The 22,334-nt window shown below is 35.1% G+C and overlaps 1 pseudogene; it reads right to left on the bottom strand.

The window, feature by feature from the left end:
- Positions 1-10,020: 10,020 nt before the first annotated feature.
- LOC122890283 lies at positions 10,021-10,567 on the bottom strand (annotated as a pseudogene).
- Between the last annotated feature and the right edge of the window lie 11,767 nt (positions 10,568-22,334).

The following is a 22,334-nucleotide window of genomic DNA, read 5'->3' as shown; positions in this document are numbered from 1 at the left end:
AGAGAGAAACAGACTCCCTTCTGAGCAGAGAGCCTAATGTGCCTGCTCGATCCCAGGACCCTGAGATCATGACCGGAGCTGAAGGCAGATGCTTAACCAGTTGAGCCACCCAGGCCCCAAGAGTCTAGATTTTATAAGATATGAGATTTTAAAATGATTATTTATATCTATTTATTATTATACCCAAAGTTCACAAAAAGTGGGCCCACACCTATGTTTTAATGGGAGGCCTATGACTTATATCTCTTCTATTAAATACTCAGCTATACCCAACTTCCAGCCCCAAAGTCAAAGAGCCTATATCTGGGGCTGAAATTTTCATGAATTTATATAGCCATTCCTATTATGTAATTGATAGAAATTGGGATTCATCTGCATCAGTTTAGCTTTGAAATATCTACTTGTTTCCTAATCATTGGGCTACGCATTCCTTTATGGGATTTGTTTGCTGTTGCTCGGGCTGCTTGCTTGTTTTTATTTCTATAGTAGGGGTCGCTGCTTATACAATGCAGAGGTTTCCCCAAGGCTATCGAAACCTTTCAAAAACATGTTTTGGGGCTGTAAAATATGCCACTGAGGTTAGTTCACATTTTACTTCACCATTTATTTAATACATGCAATTTATATTGTTTTCAGTTTTTGTCTTTTAAGATAGATGATTAGACATAGAATTACTAAGCCAGAGAAAACCATATTTTGAATTTTTCAAGAGGCCTGAATCATATCACTATCTTTTTCATCATCTACTTCTGTCATTGTGTATCTTTCCAAACAAAAATTTTTGCTAATTGTAGAGTCATCCAATTCTTTAAATGATTTTGCTTTGATTACTAGTATAGGAAAGTCTAAATTTTACCTTTACCCAATTGCACTTCTTTTTGGCTGGACTTTAATTAAATTGACCTAAGACAGATTAATAGGAGAAAACCATATACATTTATTTACCACAAGTTTTGCATGACATGGGAACCTTCATAAGAACTGAAGACACCTGGGGCGCCTGGGTGGCTTAGTTGGTTAAAATGTCTACCTTTGGCTCAGGTCACGATCCCAAGATCCTGGGATGAGTCGCGCATTGCTTGGTGGGGAGCCTGCATCTCTCTCTCTGTCTTTCCCCTCCCACTGGCTTGTGCCCACTCACTCCCTCTCAAATAAATAAATAAAATCTTAAAAAAAAAAAAAGTGATGACACTGAGAATGGAAGAACCTACAGGCTGTTACATTAGGTGGAACAGAGAGGCAATCATAGAAAAGTAACTAAAGTATGTGCAAACGCAAAAGGAAGCTAAGAATTCTTTTAATAAGGTCCGTTTGGATAGTATTCTTTTAGTCTCAGCTTCTTGTCCTTGATGATGAGATACTTGCCTTTTGGTATGGAGAGAATATCTTTCACAAGGGAATTTCATCTGCTTTTATAAAATAGAAGGAAAGTTGGAGTGTTTTTCTTGTATCTGCCATTTTTCAAGTGCCTTTAACTCAAAATAGCCAAAATGCCAGAGTGGCATATTCTGGGATGGCATGTTCAGAACTCCTTCACGTGTACTGGAAATCATTTTATATTTCTTTTAACTCTTAGTGGAGAGGTTAAGAGCATGTTCTCTTGAGCTATACTTTCTAGATTTGGAACTAATCACTGACTCTTAATAGTTTTATGAATGGGGATAGGGATCTGGTTTCCTTTTCCATTGATGGGAAAGAGCAGTTCTTAGAAGATGACTAGGCACATAGTAAATGATCCATATCTGTTAGTCAGCTGTGGTATTTGCCAATATACTATTTTCCTATTTCTTTTTGAAGATTTTAAATGTGTATGTTTACTTTTCATACAAAAGTTTTTACTTTTGAGATGGATGAGTCTATCACATTTATCTTTTGTAGGTTTTCCCACTGCTTTTATAGCTATATTTTTCACAGCCTCCTAGAGTTTAACAAAATCATCCAAAATGTATATAAACACCATTGGAAAATGTTAGAATAAAAATGAGCTACTTAAAATAAGTAATAATGACTAAAAAAGGAAACCAGTAATCTTTTCTCATGTCCTTTCAAAAGACTGGATCATAGATTATTCAATGCCATAAATCATGCATTCAAGTGTGAAATAGGATTACCTATAAGTTGAGAAGTAGTTATAGAGTTTGTTAAAGATATTTGCAATAGACTTTTTAGCACCCATGCTGGTATAGTCAAAACCCACAAATGTGTGAAGAAAAAAAATAGTTAACATTTTAGTGACATTTTTTAAAAGTTCACAACATTCAAAAGAAATATTATAGCTGAGAAATGGAAAATGACTAAGTTATCTTCAGTATCTGAAAAAGGTCATAAGAATTGCATAGGCACTGAATTTAACCCCATCTTATGGGGAAACCTTAACCAGATAGTGCTTTGACATTATTACAGATGGAAATTATAAGCCAGAGTCACTGAACATACTCAAACTTTTCTACTATAATCACTTTTGGTTTTAACGATGATAAAGAAATTTTTCATTTTTTAAATTAAAATGTTAAAAAGTATATGATAAAGTAATACAAAACATTATAAGTTGCATAAAAGCATACAAATTCTTAATTACATACGGCTATCATCAAATACTCTTACTTCTTTTCTTCATATTGAAAAAAACAATTGCAAAAGCTTCATCATTCATCTACTAATGGTGATAGTAGAACAGAATCACTAGACAGACAATTCATTAAAAGAAGTTTTTTACTTTAAATTACATGTATAAAAGGATTAAGAATTCATTTTACATTCATATAGTATTCATGTTATATGAACCATAAAGCATATTAATAATAAAGTGCTTTTAAAAATATATCGAAAGGAGATCAGTCTGTTAACTCATTATGTTAAAAATTGAATTGAAGGAAAAAATGAGAATGCTGGTAAAAAATTAAAATTAAATAAATGTTAATTTATTAATGTTATTAATAATATATTTTTATTTATTAATTTATTAGTTTAATTAATGTAATTTAAATAAAATAGAAATTAAAAATTACACTGGTAAAAGACGCAAGTTTAAAAATTTAGACTGTTTTGGTGACTTGGTCAGGAGATAAATGCAAACTCAGCATAGACAACTGCAAATTAGACTGTGATCAAGGAACACTGTCAGGGACTTTTTACTGGATAAAAGACATCCCATGGTTTAAACAGGAATATGGCTGATGGAGTTTTTGAAACTGTCTTGTAATTTTTTTTTTTAAGATAGAAATTTGTGTACTGTAGCACAAATCAATTCTCTATGTGGTAAGGAATTTATCTGGAATACTGCAGACTACAGAAAATAAGCATTAAGTTATCTCTGAAAGAAGAAAGTAAGGTGATAGGAAAAAGAGGCACTGGGTATTCAAATTATTTTACTACATATTCTCTTAAATATTAATCCTGTGATTAAATTCTACTTTAACAGCTCATCATTAAGGTCTTGTATAAACAATGTAAACTAAAAGAAAATGATAAATGTTTATAAAACTCTGAGAAATTAGTGCATAAAATATTTCTGCCAAATATTTTTTTTTCTCACTAAATGATTTTTTTAAAAATTTGTGACAGTGAGAAGCACCTGGCTGGCTCAGTAGATAGAACATGCAATTCTTGATCTCAGGGTATTGAGTTCAAACCCCACATTGGGCAGAATTTACCTAAAAAGAAATCCGTGACAGTGGCAAACTTGCCTATGTAGCTTTATTAATATTTGAAAGCAATAATGAAAAGTGATTTCTTTGGATTTTAAAAATTCATGTTTATCTATCACCAAATTTGTTTTAATTATTCAAAGGTAAACACCTTCTTTTCTGATTGACCATCAGGAAAAAATGAAAAACTCCAGTGAGCTCTGTCCTTTCTGGAATTGAGAATTTCATTGGATACATTGCTAAAATCGATGTCATCTAGAAAGGGAGTGCCTAAAAAAATCAGTCTCTTCTCCTTCTGCGCTTTTTTCCTCTCAAATACCTAAGTATACAACTACACTATAAACACTACATCAGGTTCAATGTCTGGAAACCTTGAACTTTTTAGAAGAAAGGATACTTAAAAGGGATAATAAGTAGTTCAAACCGTTTCTCTGGAAGTGGTCATTATAATCCTCATCCCTAGACTACTCATTTTTTTTCCTTTGCCCTATAAAGACTGTAGAGGAGCAAATCAATGCCCTCCTGGTCCAGCTGAATCCCATCTCCCTCTCCTTAGGTAGAGAAATTTCTTCCACATGTGAAATAGCCTTGTGGTAATTTTGCCTAAGCAGTAGAATTGGGAAGTGAAGAAAAAGATATTTGAGGAAAGTATTTTATTTAGTCCAGCTACTTTCAGATTTCTCATAAGATAACTAAGCACCAGGAATCTCCTTCTCTCTTCCATCTGGCTTCTCTTTCCCCACTGAAACAAAAACTATATCAGAACCCAAACAAAACCACATATAATCAAAGTTTAGTACCTTCAAAACATTGTAGCATTCTGGCCAGGCAATTAAACTAGCTGCCCACTTGTCTAGGAAACATAGGTCAGAAACACCCACACAGCTATAAGGGTTTTTTTTTTTCTTAAGGTTTTATTTATTTGTTAAAGAGAGAGAGCGAGCGAGCACATAAGCAGGGAAAGGGTGACAGGAAGAAGCAGCTTCCCACTGAGCTAGAAGCCCAAAGTGGAATTCGTGACCTGAGCAGAAGGCAGACACTTAACTGACTGAGCCACTCAGGCATCCCTAGAAGCATTGTGTTTTTGTTTGTTTTTTAAATCAGGCAAACATACATGATTATGATGTTCAGGTAGCATTATTAAAAATCCACCTGCTTTTTGGCTTAACAGCCTACTCAATTTTCTGTAATAACAACGTAACATTTATAGAATTTCTTAAAAATGCATGTTAATGTAGGGAGGAACTGAGTTTCCACTAAAGAATTTGGATTTGGAGTCAATGTGATCATTTTGTCTTTTTTTGGAATAAAATGAACCAAAACCTGAAATGATGTAATATTGAATCAAGATAGTCCATTACATCTGGAAGAGAATATGGAGAATTCATTGGAAACATGGTGTTGTCCAATTAGATACAGCAACGATGTATAGGAAGGAGTCAAATGTAACTCATAGAATGTTGCTGTAATTCACCAACCCAGGGAGTACAGTGGGAGAGCAGAATCAGAGAGGAAGATGCTAGGTTTAGTTGTTGACATTTTGAGCCTAAGATGTCTAAGGGAGATCTAAGACAGTGAAGACAGTAGGCAGTTGTATATTTGATTCTACAATTCACAGGATAGGAAAGGTAAAAATTAGTTGTTTCTGACCCATGACTACAAAGAAGACAAAAACAAAAACAAAATTGAAAACAGAGACACAAGCCAAACCAAAGAAAAAGAATAAGCTTAAAGAGATAGAAAGGAAGTCTGGAGAAATGTTACATGAAGATATAGATACAGAAGGTACAGAAGCTAAAAACGCTGAGGCAGAGATCTCTATGGCAGGAAGGAGGATGTCAGGGAGTGGAAAAGCCTAGAAAATGTTTTGTTATTCCTTGCCTACTAGTCAGGGCACAGTGAAAGAATGATCTGATGGGATCTAAAGGACCAGTAATCAAAAGGACAGACAAATTAAGGAGATCCCACATTGAGCATGACTCATTTCTAAAAAAGCTATGGATATATAAAGAAATTAAAAATATCTTATGATAATAGTGGATCTTATTAGAACCACTATATATATATAATAAGCTATAATTGTGGGAGCTATTAGCTTCTAAAATACATGTTTTCATTTTATAAAATAAAATAAAAGTAAGATTTGAGACAATTGTTTTGCGATTTGGATTCAAGTCTTCTCTCTCAGGAGATAGAGAAAAAACAATAAAATAAAATACGGAGGCAAAGAGATTAGGAAAATATTGTGGATGAATTCTCTTACTGGGAGCTCTGTGATTTTAAAACACAGCTGACTGAAACCTGAGGCACCCTTGCTTTGCTGATTTGTGCAACTTTGTCAAGTTTTTCACTAACTATCCTCTGTGATTTATAATGTGGAAAACTGTTTTTCATTATTTTGCAAAGGAAAATTTGGTATGTTATGTATCTTTCCTTTAATATAGTATTTTTCAGTATACATTTTGAAACATGTAATTCTTAATATAATTGATTTATGGTATAAAATGCATCTTTATAAAATTATTATGTAGTATTATATAGAATATGGTGATTATCCATAGTTTAAAATTTAGTTTCTTTATCTGAATGAATATCTCCTGACTACAGACTTAAGTTGGAATAAGGGGAAGCAGTAATATTCATAATATTAAAATAATACAGTATTCCTGTTATTTCGGTGATTCTCAAATATTCTTCAGAACAATACACATCATTGGAGTTATTCCTTATATGGTATATATTTCACCCATGATAAATACTAAAATACTGCTATGGTGATCATAGAAATTCTGGGACGGTGCATCAGCAATGACCTTCCATGTGGGCTTTAGAGAGAAATGGAATGGAGCATTAGGATAGCCACTGAATCTTCCCCCACAACAGTTGCAATTGTTTCTTTCTTTCTTTCTTTTTTAAAAAATTTTATTTATTTATTAGACAGAGAGACAGAGAGAGAGAGTCTGCACGCAGGGGAAGCAGCAGACAGAGGGAGAAGGAGAAGCAGGCTCCCCCCGCCGAGCAGGGAGCCTGACACAGGGCTCCATTCCAGGACCCAGGACCCTGAGCTGAAGGCAGACGGCCAACTGACTAAGCCACTGAGGCACCCCTCTTTCTTTTTATCATAGTTGGCTTATTAAAAGAAATTATTTTCCAACCATGTTTTACTGTTGGGAGGAAAATGGAAAACTAATATTCTAAGAAGAGCTTTCTATCAGTTAAGGTTTACTATTGTACAAACGATACTACTTAATTTTGAAGAAAACATATTTGAGTGTTTATTGACTTATCTGTTCTTTCATCAGTTTCACATGTAATGCAAAAGCTTTTATAAGGCAGGCACATCTAAATGGAAGTAAAAGGATTTCTTTCTACCTTTTGAACTCTCAGATTAGATATGCATAAAATATACATCATACAAAATTTCACAACGGCTGGTTTGGGAATTTTTATATGTATATTGAATGCATATAGTACTTTATAAAACTCAAGTTATTTGGAATACAATTGAAGTTACTTAATTTGATAAATTGCACAACAGAGGCTAATGCATATTTAAGAACACTTAGAAAACTATGTTACTGAATTTTGAAATGGCTGAACTTATTTATGTTTAGACTATGTCTAACAATATGAGAAAGGAGAAATATCTGCTTATGGAATAATATGAACTAAGAGGTTACTGACATTGGCTGTGCTTTTAAGATAGAATTGAAGATTTTATAAACTTTCTTGAGGGTATTCCTTTTTTAGGAATTATGTTTCTATTTGATGAAAGTAGATTTAATAAAAGGACAATGCAATTCATTAATTGCCATCCCTAAAACTCATACACACACTCTGTTGACAGCGAACAATGAACTAGAGAAAGAATTGTCTACAGCTGAAACATGGTGGACATTTTTGAGATAGGTTAGTAAAGCAGTTACCCACACAAACTTTTTTTTTGTATATAAGGGATTTAAAAATTCCAATTTAATAAATTTTGGAAAAGCAAATGCAAAATGACTTGTGTTATAAAACCAGAATTTACAATTATCTGTGAATAGGCAAAGACAAATCACAGAAACATTTTGATGACAAATCCGAAGTGATTCTGATGCTTACAGAATCACCCTCCCGCTCCCCCTGGTAAGATTATAGTTGTTAAATTGTAAGCATCCCCACTGCTACTCACACTCCTTCATCTCCTCCTAAGTCAGTGTTTTCACACCCAAGTCACATCCCACTTACCAGGCACATCTTTCCTTTCACTAAGCTTAGCCAGATGATGTCTTCTTGTGGTTTAGATCAACAACCTTCCTTTAATAAATAATCCTTCTTCCCCCAGTGTCTAAACTCATGCAAGTCTTCATCCTCTGCATGGTCCCAGTCGCAGTAGGACAGATCCTCCTCTAAAAGGAACGCTGGACCGGAGAGGCCACACCAGTCACACATTCGGTCTTCTCTGTGCCAATACTGGCAGCACCCCAAGTGGTCTAGCACCGTTACATCCATGAAAGTTAAGCGTGTGCTTCTTTCTGTTTCTTGCTACTGTTCTGCCTCTTCATGACATCTGGGACAATGATGAGATATCTGGTCCCTCCTAGGTCTTCCTGTCTTGCGAAGCCCTTTCATTCATAACCAAGTGGCTGTAATGACCACTGTAATACTGAAAATCTTTTGGCCTTTTGTTGACACACAACCCAGATCCTCGCCAGTGTGACTGGGGTCCTGTTGGAGGCTGTGAGAAAACTCCAGGTGATGGAGGGCGAGAGTCTTCCTGGGCCATGCCCGAAATAAACACAGGAGGATCCCGGGAGTGCTTTCCTGTCCTCCTTTAGATGGATCTGCTAAGTGTGGAGAATCTTTAACTTGCTCTTGTCGTTTAAAGCTAAGAGATCGTCATTGTTGTTCACGAGTCACACTTGGTGGCCTGCGCGTAGCCCACGTCCTGCACTTCGCTCACATCTCACGCACAGGTCACGTCCTGCATGTAAATCTGTATCCTGTTTGTAACCAGATCTTATGTAAAGTATAAAAGAAGTGATTGTAAGAAATAAAGTCTACTGATCATCAGTCGGTAGTCCTCCCCATCATTTTGGCTCCGATCACCAGGATCCCCACCTCCTGAAGGTGACCGTCTTTCCCCCTCGGGAAAAGGAGTCTCTTCTGGAGCCAAGAGTCTTAAAACCTCAGTGAAATGTAGTCTCTTCCAGAAGTCAAGAGTCTTAAAACCAGAGACTCCTCTCTGCCTCCTAACATACCAACTCAACAGGAACCTGTTTCTTCGAGATGTTCACTGCTCTGCAAGGTCTCCTCAGGATGCCACAGCCTTTGTTAATTGCAAGCCCAGGGAAGATGCCAGTCCCTTCAATTCTGACCATTTTGTGTTGAATTAAATGATAGTACTACCCTCTGCTCTTCGCACTTCCTCATGACCCTTCTTCATTAACAGACCTAGAACATCTGCTTAAGTATTCTGAACACAAAGCTCTTGAGAGCTGTCTTTTCCCTCTCTTCTCACCACATGGGGCCCCAGAAGTGCCTGCTGGCCTTAAGAGGGTGTCTTAGGAGCTAGCACCTAACCGGTTAAAGCATTACCCACAACTACTCATATTATACGGCCTCTGTACAGAGTGTGGGGCTGCATAGCTCACCTCGCCGTGGGTGCAATTTATCAGGGATCTGTGTTCTCTGGAATCTGAGCTTAAGAGCTAACCTCTCATTAGCATTAAAAATGCTTCACTTTTATTACGACCACATTAAATGCTCAATGAAGAAGTGCTACTGAGACAAATCATGGAAGATTTCTCTAAGAAAGCAACCACGCTTTTTCTTCCAGCACACCCAATGGCCCGAGGGCCTGTTTCCACTCTCCCCTTTATTCTTTCAGCACAAATCTATGACTCACTCAGCCAGACTCAGCAGGCAATCACAGGTAAGACCAGAATACCTACAGCATGTAAACAAGGTGCGATGGCAAAAGAGAGAGATCCATAGATCCATTCTCATGGAAAACAGAAAATAAGTCCTCTGAGACAAAGAGCTAAACACAGGCCGGTAAACACACCCAAGGACAAGTCAAACATCTCACCAAGGATTTACTTTAACCAAACGCAAAGGTATGTGATGCTCGAGTCTTACTAGAAAGGAATCACTTGCATTTTTTTTCCCCTTTCCTTACACAGCACAAGCCAACGGCCAGCTCAACATTCAGACCCATTACTGAATAGAAGTTGCATCAGACAAAATTTCAGGCCCTGGGTTTATGTGCCTTTAATACTTTTTCCCTTTCCTCTGTGTGCACTAAACAGGATTAAAAAGTTTTTTGGTAAAGCTACTTTTCATAGCTTGTTGTTTTCCCTTTGTATTTATCACATTTTTAATTTCTTCTCTAGGAGGAATTCTCTGAATCTTTAACTTCCTGTTCGACTTGGTGCCTTATGAGGCCACTCTGGCCATGAGCAGCCTGATGCGGTCTGTGTCTGGGAGTCGGTGCGGACCAGCACTTGGGGTCTCGTGACCATTTCAGACCCACAACAATCTTCGTGTAGGAGTGTCCCTGTCAGGGATAAGTTATCGTGGTCATTGTCTGAATGTCCTGGGGAAGCTAGGCCACTGCTTCCAGCTCTCCATAGTTCTGCCCATTGTTGTGGGGATCAGGGGGCCTGATAAGGGTGTAAGCGTCCATTGTTGTTGTTGGCACAGATGGTTTCAAGACTTCTCTCCTCACAGTTATCAGACTGGGTCCTGGGACGTTTGCCAGAGCCGCTGCTGAGTAGAGCGGTGGCGGAAGTTGGAGTGGAGAGTGGCCACGCAGTAGCAAGGGAGGAGCATTTTACCACTGATCTGTTCAGAATTGCTAGCTCACTGTGATAATAAAAAGTCAACTGGCTTTTAGTGGATTTAGTTATTGTTTTTAAATGTTCCACAATATACATCCTTATTGCTTGCATATAAGACAAGTTGTTCCTACTGCCCCACAGCTTGGTATATAAGAAACATGGAAGATGTTTTAAAAAAAGAAGAAAGCCTAACCAGTGCACCAGAAACCTTTCTGAATTAGAGACAAAACCCTCAATTATCATTGCTCCCTCTTTATTTTTATCAAATTTGTAATTAAATTATAAAGTAATAAATGCTCATTGATATAAATGAAACAGTTGTATTTTTAATAGTTAATAAACCACTGTCTTCCCTTAGCTAGAAACAAATAACTTTTCATTATGAATCCACCTATACTTTTTCTCTTTGCTCAAATAACTAAACACATTTGTCTCATATAAATAAATGGTATTGTTGGGGCGCCTGGGTGGCTCAGTGGGTTAAGCATTGTATAATATACATGGCATTGTATAATATACAGAATTCTTTAACTTACTTGTTTATTTAATAATATATTACAGTATCTCTACAAGTCAATTCATATATTCTTAATTCACTCTCTTTATTGACTCGTTAACTCTTTTAGCATATTTTTAGTATAGATACACCACTATCATTTATTCAGACACTAACTATGAATAAGATGTGGAGGTTGTTTTGAGTGTGCTGCCTTCAAAAACATTGAATAACCATCTTTAGAAATAGATCCTTACATTATAATTTAATTCTTTTAGGATACTACCTAAAACACAGATTTTGTTTGTTTTTGGGAAAACATAGGGTTTTTTTTTTGTTTTTGGAAAAACATAAATAGTTTTTCCAAAAGTGTTGTAGCACTGGATTATTTTAGTCTTTCTTACTTGTCCCAAACACTGATGAAATAGCAGCCTGCTGTTTTGACTTATATTTCTCTAAGGGATTTTTAATTTCTTATTATGTTCATTGGTCAATTGACCTTCTTCTATCACAAATCACATATTTACTTATTTTGCCCTTTTATGTTATGTTTTTATAAGAACCTTCTTTTTGGCCTACCAGGCATATTCATCTTTTAACTATAGCATATTAAAATGCACATTGAAAACTTTAATTATAACATGATGTACTTACAACGTATATAGACATGTGTATATGGTTATTGCATGTGTTCTTTTGTTTATTATTATTGTTTAAATATTTATTTATTTATTTGAGAGAGTGAGAGAGACAGAGAGACAGAGAGAGCAAGCAGAAGAGAAAAAGCAGACTCCCCATTGAATGCGGAAGCCATTGCAGGGCTCAGTCCCCCACACTGAGATCATAACCTGAGCAGAAATTAAGAGTCCTATGCATAACTGACTGAACCGCCCAGGTGCCCCATGAATGTTGTTTTAACTACTCATCCAAATTCATCTTATATCACACGCCCCTCCCCATTCTTATATCATTCTTATATCACACTCCCCATCTTATATCACACCCCCCCTTCACCCCTTCAACAGTCTTCATTTTTTTTTTTTTTGCTCTTCCCAAACATACCATGAACACTCTGGCCACAGGGCATTTGCACTTGTCCATCCATTTGAATAGAAGATGTTTCCATCAGATTGCCACCCACAATGATCCCTTACTGCTCAGATGCCAGTCCTGAAAGGTCCTCTTCACAGAGACTATTCACCATTTGTTTAAAAGACCAGCCCACCACTATCTCAGGCTCATTCTTATGCTCTTACTTTCATTTCTTTTTCTTTGTACCACTTATTACTATCATATATATTTTTTTTACATTTTTTAAAATTTTTTTGACTTTAGCATTAAAATGTAAGCCCTGGGTGGCTGGAATCTCAAACTTCTTGCTCATTCCTGTATGCCTAGTGCCATACAGGGCACATAATGAGTCTTCACTAAACACTTGTTGAATCAATGAATAAATATATTGAACTAAATTTATAATCTGGTAAATATATGCATAATGTTTAGTCCTATGCAGAGCTGTGGCATGTTTCTCATATATATGCAGGTCTCATTTTGTATCCACAATGAATTATGGTTTTATTCTCTGGTATACTTCTTTTTATTTGAGATATCATAGTGTCTAGTTTTTCATGGGTAATGAAAATTTCCTAATTTGTTAGTTTCAATCTAAAGAATATATAGGTATATATACATACATATATGTATACATCTTGTTCTAGTCACTTTGTAATATTCTTTTACTAATGCTAATGCTTTAAGTACTATTTCTTGTGTTTTTTTCCATACACTCATGTCATTTCCATCTCTCATTTTAATATTTGCTCTGCATATTTCATTATTTTTCTATAATGCATTATATGAAACCTCTGGAACAGGGGCACCGGGGTGGTGCAGTCGGGTGAGTGTCAGACTCTTGGTTTCAGCTCAGGTCCTGTCTGAGGGTCCTGACATTGAGCCCCCACATCAGGCTCATGCTCAGTGTAGAGTCTGTGAGATTCTTTCTCTATCTCCCTCTGTCCCTGCCCCACCCTGCCTTCTCTCTTAAATAAATAAATAAATCTTTCAAAAAAACCTCTCTGGAGCAAAGCTGAATGATAGTTGGTATCACTGTCTTCATCCTGGTTTTGGACTAAAACTAATGTTTAATATTTAATGTTATGCTTGCTATCAGGATTTTTTACATACTTTTAAAATTATTTTACTGTATTATCAAATCCTATTTTAGTTCAGCTTTTTATTGGAAAAGGTCCTTGAATTTGGAAAACAATTCTTCAGCATCTTTTAATGAAATTACATTGTTTTTATTATTTTAATTTGTTGATCTGATTAATTACATCAAAATACTTTCTACTGTTGAGCTATTTTTTCATTCCAGGAAAGAATTCTACTTGGTGGTAAATATCATTATTTTAAATCCTTGATCCAGTAAATATTTATTTATGGCCTAGTAGACACCTGACACCCTTTCAAGTAACATTTCCAAATCCAAATGGAGATATCAAATAGGCAATTGGATACATTTTGTGGAGCTTGGTGAGAGAACCAGAACCAGGTCGAAGATATAATTTGGGAATAACCAGCATAAAGGTGGTATAGAGTTATAGTGAGATTAGTGTTCAAAAAGAAAAGGTCCTGCAAATACATCATGGGCACTCCAACATATGACAACAGCTTCATAAGAAGGAATTAGTATATAAGAACCCAAAGAAGCAGCCATTAAGATGAAAGGAAAACAAAGAAAGTTTGAAATCCCAGTAGTCATCACCTAGCCCGTTAAATTTGGCTAGGAAGTTAGGTTTATTTTCGGTTTGTGTCTTAGTAATGTCCATGACTATTTTCTCAAACTACAAAGTCACATAAGCCTATATCATCAGGGAACAACCTATAACAATTTCAGTGTCCCTATGCTTGGATTGTATAGTTACTACTACAGTCTTCCATAGTTGTTAGCTGGCTGTCTCTCTGAAAGTACATGTGAGTTGGTGCATGTGTGTGTGTTTGTGTGTGTGTGTGTGTGTGTGTGTATAAGACCTCAATATATATTAACTAACACTGTTTTGTCATTGTTATTATTTTATTTTTATATCAATTGCTATTATTTCTATTTACTTATTCAAGTTGCATTTGTTCTCTGATATATGGGTCATTTATAATGAGAATTTATTTTGGATAACAGTTTTCCATTTTCAGCTCGGAACCCCTAATTGTCTGGGTGGATGTCATCAGTTCTAGGAATTCACCAATCAAGATATTCTTAGATATATCCATAACAAAAATTACTGTATCATTATAATCTACCCCCAATCATCGTTTCTTTATGATTCTGTTTATCTTCTTTTTTAAATGTTCCTAACTCCTCTTTTATTATCAGCATTATTTAATATTATTTGTCTGCATCCTTTTCAAAAATCTTATATCTAGTTTATATAAATCCAGTAGATATTTTTAAATCACTTACTATTTTGTAAGAACAGATACTTTGAGTAAATAAAGGTAATTGGACACAGTTATGACTTATAAAGAATATACAGCCTAATAAAAGAGATTGGAGCTATCACATAACCAATAGAAACACTAAGTAGGAATTAATATGTTTCTGATATAGAGGATAAAGATAAACAAATTAAAAGGAAGAAGTCAATTTCTGCTTTGAGTGGCTGACAAGTCCACCTTGAAATTGGGCTTTGAAGCATAAATTGATTTTGTAAATGTAGAGATGACTAAGTGATACTCAGAAAGTGAACACAACAAGTAAACAAAGTGAGAATACTGGGTCAAGTGATATGGAAAATAGCAAGTATTTTTTTAAGCTAAAATTCATGAATAGAAGTACTGTCTAAAAAGTACATTAGGACCAGGAAATGGAAAGATCTGGAGTAAGTGAAGACTTTACTTTTTACAGTGATCTGGTCAGACTTTTGCTTTAGGTAGATTAGCATGACATAAATTTGAGATATGAATTGGAAAAATTAACAGAAGATTGCCATAATTTTCCAATGATATTTTCAATTAGCAAGGTTGGATTTATTTTCATCTTGGATCCCATTTTGTCCTGAGTCCTACTAAATTTCAACATAGTTGCCAAAATACGTAGATTAGTAGTTTGTTAACTGCCACTTTCCATTATTTTTGCACACATTTTGTTATAGATTAATTTTAGTAAAACTAAATAATGTGATAAATTTACTAGGTTTTCTCTCATTCAAGATATTCAATTTAATTATGATATTATTATTATCTAATAATTCAAAGAGCTGATAACAACTAAGATAACCACAACAAAATGAGTAAGGAGGAGCTTGCCATACTAGATCTCTAGTCCAATTAAAATCGCTAATTTATTAAACTGACTGAAAACTATCTCAAAGGTAAGCATAAAATAGAGCCTAGCAAACAAGCTAAGATATTGGTCAACTTAATATATTTAAGGCAAGGTATTATAAATAGACAATGGATGCTAAGACAATTGTTTATCCACATTAAAGGTAACTGGATCCCTACAACAATGGCATACAAACACACTTACAAATATAAGATCTGTCAATATCTAAAGGTAAAAATAAAAACCTTGAAACTATTAAGATATATATATGTATATATATATATATATATATATATATATATGAAATCTAGGGATATGAGATGATTATTTAAACAACAATCAAAAGTAAAATGAATAAAAAGATATCTAATTTGCTGAAAAGCTGGTGGCATGTAGGTCTAGAGATTTTTTATCAACTATAAAGTTAAGGGACAAAGCTATTATTTTGAATACACTTCAGAGTACCTTAGCTGGACCATCTTATCCTCATCAAAATGCAGCAGAACATAAATGGCATAAAGTAAAAAATCTTCTGTTTGATAGAAATAGTAAAAGAAATTCTCTAAGTCTACCCAAAACCCTTGATTAAAAATAAACTCTATAGGGTAACACATAAAGATAATATCTTAGTAGGCTATGAATGTTCTTTAGAATCCAGCATTCTGATATTAGATGCTAGATCTACTCTAGCATCTTTATGATGCTATCTAGCATCTGCATAATTAAAATAGCTATAGAATTGAGCAGCATCAATGTTTCTCAATTCAAGTCCTAAAGGCTTATGCAAATGACATATCTGATAAAGTGTTAGTATCCAGATTATATAAAGAACTTATAAATGCAACACTCAAAAAATAAAAAACCCAGTTAAAAAATGGGCAGAAGACACGAATAGACATTTTTCTAAAGAAGACATCTAACTGACATCTAGATGGCTAACAGACACATGAAGAAGACATCTAGATGACATCTAGATGGCTAACAGACACATGAAAAGATGCTCAACCTCACTCATCTGGGAAATACAAATCAAAACTGCAATGTGATATTACTTCACACCAGTCAGAATGGCTAAAATTAACAACACAGGAAACAACAGATGTCGGCGAGGATGTGGAAAAGTGTTGCACTGTTGCTGGGAATGCAAACTGGTATGGCTACTCTAGAAAAGAGTATGTAGGTGCCTCAGAAAGTTAAAAACAGAACTACTCTAGGACCCAGCAATTCACTACTGTGTGTTTACCCAAAAGATACAAAGATACTGATTTGAAGGGATAGGTGCACCCTGATGTTTATAGCGATATTGTCAACAATTGCCAAATTATGGACAGATCTCAAATGTCCATCGACTGATGTGTGGATAAAGAAGACATGGTTTATAAATACATGTATGGTGGAATATTACTCGGCCATCAAAAAGAATAAAATCTTGCCATTTACAACAAAGTGGATGGAACTAGAGTATATTATGCTAAGCAAAATAAGTCTCTCCACTGAGCATGGAGCCCGATAAGAGGTCGATCTCAGGATCCTGAGATCATGACCTAAGCTGAAATCAAGAATTGGATGCTTAAGTGACTGAGCCACCTAGGTATTCCAAAATGGTCTGCATTTTGTATAAGAACAGACATATAGATAAGAAGAACAAAACAGAGAGTTCACAAATTGACCAACATACAGTATGTTGATATTGTAATGTAGCTGCCAAGGTTGTTCAATATAGAAAGAAAAATATTTTGGAATAACATTTCTGGAACAATTTTTTTTATATCCAATATCAAAAAAAGGTTTTCTTTATCTAGATCATGCCATATCGAAAAATTAAATTTGAAATGGCTCTTTATGTAAGTCTTACTGCTACAGAAACTCTTGGAAGGGAAAAAAAAAACCTAGTAAAAAATCTTTATGTCCTTAGGTAAAGCAAAAATTTCTGAGATAGGACACAAAGTTATGTACCATACAATAAAAAGTTGATCATTTGGACTCCATCAAAATTTTTTTAAGTGTTCTTCAAAATAAACTACAGAGAAAATTAAAAATCAAGCCATAGCCTGGGAAAAAATATTTAAAAACATAATATTTTATTAAGAATTATAATCAGAATATATAAAAAAATACCTACAGCTCAGTAATAAGACAAAAATTAATTCAAATAGTGACAAAGATTCTCTCCTTGGTCAAACTCTAGCCAGGCTCCTCTGAGCCCTCTCTTGACTAAGACTCAACCTTGGCTTATAAAGCCTTGGACAAAATACTAATAGCTCAAGACCACCTTCCAAAAGTGACCCTAGCTCCCTTAAAATGCCTGCCTGAGGAAACTGACAAAACACTTTGCTGTTCTGCAGGTTATGCTTCCAAAAGAACTTTCTGTTAGTTCCAGGCAACACTTGAAAAGTCCCTGTCTCCTGGTATCTGTGGAAGGGTGGGAGCCTAGCTTTGATAAATGTGGCAGTTAAAAAACTAATACAGGTTTAACATGGATCAACCCCATTCCCCAATTTTTGCAATTTTTCATTTCCCTAACTCTATTCTGCCCCTATTCACCTCCCTCCGTATTTCCTCATTCTCCCTTTAAAACACTCAGTTTCTCCTGTATAATCAAAGTTGAACTCACTTCAGCTGGACTCTGTCCCACATTGGAATAGGGTATTACTGATTAAAATCTGTCCTTACCACTTTAGTGTCTGGCTTTGTTTGCCTTTGACATTAGGCAAAATATTTGAATAGACATTTCACGGAAGATGATTATAAACAACAAATAAGCATGTGGAAAGTCAGTCAATATTATTAGTCATAGGTAAAATGCAAATTAACTTACACATGAACTATAATGGCTAAAATTAAGAAGACAGTGTCAAATGTTGATCATGACAAGGAGCAGTTGGTACTCTCATACATCTCTAGTAGGAATATACAATTTTTCAACCACTGTGGAAACTTCTTTGACAGTCTTTTGTGAAGTTAAATATATACTCACAGATCTCATTCTACCTATTTACCCAAGAGAAATGAAAACATCTGTTCACATAATAATTTGTATTCAAGTGTTCATAACTGTTTCAGTCACAGTAGTTTAAAACTTGAAGTAATTCTAATGCCTCATAAATTTTTGAATGGATAAACAAAATATTGTATAGTTATATAATGAAATACAATTGAACAATAAAAAACGCAAGCTGTTGACTCATTGAACATCACAGAGAAATCTGAAACCTATTATACTAAGTGAAATAAAAAGACACAAAAGGCCACTTTGCTATGGTTCAGTCTACATAAGTTTCTAAATAATAATAATAATAATAACAACAACAACCACAGAAAGCAGAAGAGTGGCTGCTATAGGACATGGGTCATTGAAAGAAAAACTCACTCTAAAGAAGTGGTGGAAGAGGGTGGGAATTGGGCAAATGTGTGAAGGTTGTCAAAAGGTATGAAATTTCAGTTATAAAATAAGTTACAGGGATATAATGTACAGAATGGTAACTATAGTTAATATTATACTGCATATTTGAAAGTTGCTAAGATTACATTTTCTTTTAAAGATTTTATTTGTTTATTTGAGAGAGGGAGAGCATGAGCAGTGGGGGAGAGGCAGAGGAAGAAGCAAACACTACCTGGAGCCCAGTGATCCCAGAACCCTGGGGTGGAGAGTGGAGCCTAGGACCCTGAGATCATGACCTGAACCAAAGTCAGATGCCTACCTAACTGAGCCACCCAGGTACCTTACGAAGAGAGTACATTTTTTTTTAACTTTTTTAAAAATTTTAATTTCTTTTCAGTGTAACAGAATTCATTGTTTATGCACCACACCCAGTGCTCCATGCAATCTGTGCCCTCCATAATACCCACCACCAGGCTCCCCCAACCTCCCACCCCCCACCCCTTCAAAACCCTCAGATTGTTTCTCAGAGTCCATAGTCTCTCACGGTTCATCTCACCCTCCAATTTCCTTCAAGTCCCTTCTCCTCTCCATCTCCCCATGTCCTCCATGTTATTTGTTATGCTCCACAAATAAGTGAAACCATATGATAATTGACGCTCTCTGCTTGATTTATTTCACTCAGCATAATCTCTTCCAGTTCTACCCATGTTGATATAAAAGTTGGGTATTCATCCTTTCTGATGGAGGCATAATACTCCATAGTGTATATGGACCACATCTTCTTTATCCATTCATCCACTGAAGGGCATCTTGGTTCTTTCCACAGTTTGGCAACCGTGGCCATTGCTGCTATGAACATTGGGGTACAGATGGCCCTTCTTTTCACTACATCTGTATAGGGAAGCTCTATTTTTTATTTATTTTTTTAATTTTATTTTTTTTTAATTTGACACAGAGAGAGGGATCACAAATAGGCAGAGGGGCAGACAGAGAGAGAGAGAGAGGGGAAAGCAGGCTTCCCACCAAGCAGAGAGCCCAAATGCGGGACTCGATCCCAGGACCCTGAGATCTTGACCTGAGCCAAAGGCAGAGGCTTAACCCACTGAGCCACCCAGGAGCCCCTATTTTTAATTTCTTAAGGAATCTCCACACTATTCTCCAAATTGGCTGCACCAACTTGCATTCCCACCAACAGTGTAAGAGGGTTCCCCTTTCTCCACATCCTCTCCAACACACGTTGTTTCCTGTCTTGCTACTTTTGGCCATTCTAACTGGTGTAAGGTGGTATCTCAATGTGGTTTTAATTTGAATCTCCCTGATGGCTGGTGATGGTGAACATTTTTTCATGTGTCTGATAGCCATTTGTATTTCTTCATTGGAGAAGTGTTTGTTCATGTCTTCTGCCCGTTTTTTGACATGATCATCTGTTTTGTGTGTGTTGAGTTTGAGAAGTTCTTCATAGATCCTGGATATCAGGCTTTTGTCTGTATTGTCATTTGCAAATATCTTCTCCCATTCCGTGGGTTGCCACGAAGAGAGTACATCCTAAAAGCTCTCATCACAGTAAAAAATTCTATAACTATGTATGGTAGCAGATGCTAACTAGACCTATTGTGGTGATCATTTCACAATATATATATATAAATATCAAATAACTATGTTGTACATTTGAAACTAATAAAATATGTGTCAATTATACCTCAATAAAAATAAATAAATAAATAATGATGGGAATGTTCTATTGTAGGATTTTCATAACTATTAGTCACTGAATTAAACCTTTAAATTTAGTTTTAAAATTTTATATGAATAGAATATCATAAAGCTGATTAACAAATAAATTAGTTCTTTCATGATACTTATATCCATCAAAGGAATAAAAACTGTTATTAGGAAAAAAATATTTTGTTGATTCCAAGATACCCAGTTTTTAATATCTTTAAAACAGAAGGCATCATACAATGTAAAGTTTCATAATGTCAGATGGGAAATATATTTTTCTTTCTTAATACTTTATAAATAATAAGGCTTCTAATACTTGATGGCATATTAGATTCAATGAAATATGATAATACTAAAAAGTCCAGTTAAACTAATTCTACCATGTTATGTTTACACTATGTGTGTTTCAGTGGAACACACACATACACACACATAGATATAATATATCACAAGTAAGTTGTGTTTTAATTATGTATTTCAAAACTAGAGAAAATATAGACTACAATAAAAACTTATGTATTTACCATCCTTAATAATCAAAATTGCCGCTTAACAACAATGACGACAAAAAAATACAATCCCTTCTCCCCTTTCCTCCTCTTTCCACAGAACTAAATATAATCCTGAAGATGTTGCATGCTCTTTATACCCATATTCTTATACTTCGTATTCATAGCAAAAAATAACAAAGTCATGGGCATTAACACAATTGAATACTTTCTAACAATCAAAATAAATGAACTAAATTGACACATATCAACAGAGATCACTCTTGAGAACTTAAATTAGGAGGAAAATCAAATAATCAATGTATGAGAATAACAATACCAAAATATTCTGTTTTCCATGTCCTAGGCACTGTTCTAAGTATTTTACACATATCATTTATATATATATATATATATATATATATACACACATATAGATAAATAGATAGATATATTCGTTCATTTGATCTTGAGAAAAGTCATGAGATATTCCAGTTTACAAATGAGGAAAACAAGGCATGGGAGGAATAAGTACTTTCCTGAAGATCAAATAGCTAAAAATTTATTTACTTTGTTTGTCTGTCCCCAGAATCTGATCTCTTATCTACCCTAATATAGGTAAATATGATATTGGCGTAAATTGCTATAAACAAATAGGCACAGGGAAATTATGTCTTATTCAGGTAAAAGTGGAGAACAAATACTTCAGGTCAGCAAGGTGGATGGAGTTAGGAGAGTGGATAAATTATTCAGTCTTTCAGGAACCCAGACTTAGAGCAAACCCTCCATCTTTAAAAAGTTGGAGACTTCCACCAGGGTTCCAAGATAAAAGATTCCAAGTCATCTGGCTTCCAAGATGATTCCAGCAATCCTGATCGAACAGAAAGAAGAATAGCATAGAAGACAACACAAACAACGTTTAAGAGCCTGGCCTGGAAGTGGGAGGCATCATGTCCACGCACATTCCAATGACTAAAATTCCATTATTTGACCACAGTAACTCCTAAAAGGAGGTCAGATTTATGACCTCTATTTTCTCTTTTTTGATGTTAACTCTCCTGTTTCCAGAACACTAGTAATTGGCAAAAAGCGCACAAACAAATGGGCTAAAAGACAAGTAAACATGTAACTAAATCCTATGTATAGAGTAGGGATTTTAGTTAATATAACCTCAACTGGCACGGCAAATGTATTTTTGATTCTGTTTCAGTAGCTCAAAAATTTTTAGCTTTGTTTTTTCTAGTTTCTATAGTTTAAATTATTGTCTTTGTTAATTCATTCTAAATTTATGGTTGGATATTAACCTCATATTAGCTGAGCCCTAAGTCCACTATTGCAAGTTTTGGCAGAAACTCACATTCACCTAGCTGGATTTTAGAATTGCTATGGACCAATGATTTCTATGTATCTTCTGTGCTTCTCTCTTCCCCTTAATATATGTTTATTGAGGCCAT

The sequence above is a fragment of the Neovison vison genome, chromosome 11 (genome assembly GCF_020171115.1).
Source record: "Neovison vison isolate M4711 chromosome 11, ASM_NN_V1, whole genome shotgun sequence".
Lineage (NCBI taxonomy): Eukaryota > Metazoa > Chordata > Mammalia > Carnivora > Mustelidae > Neogale > Neogale vison.
This window is presented reverse-complemented; position numbering and strand designations above follow the sequence as displayed.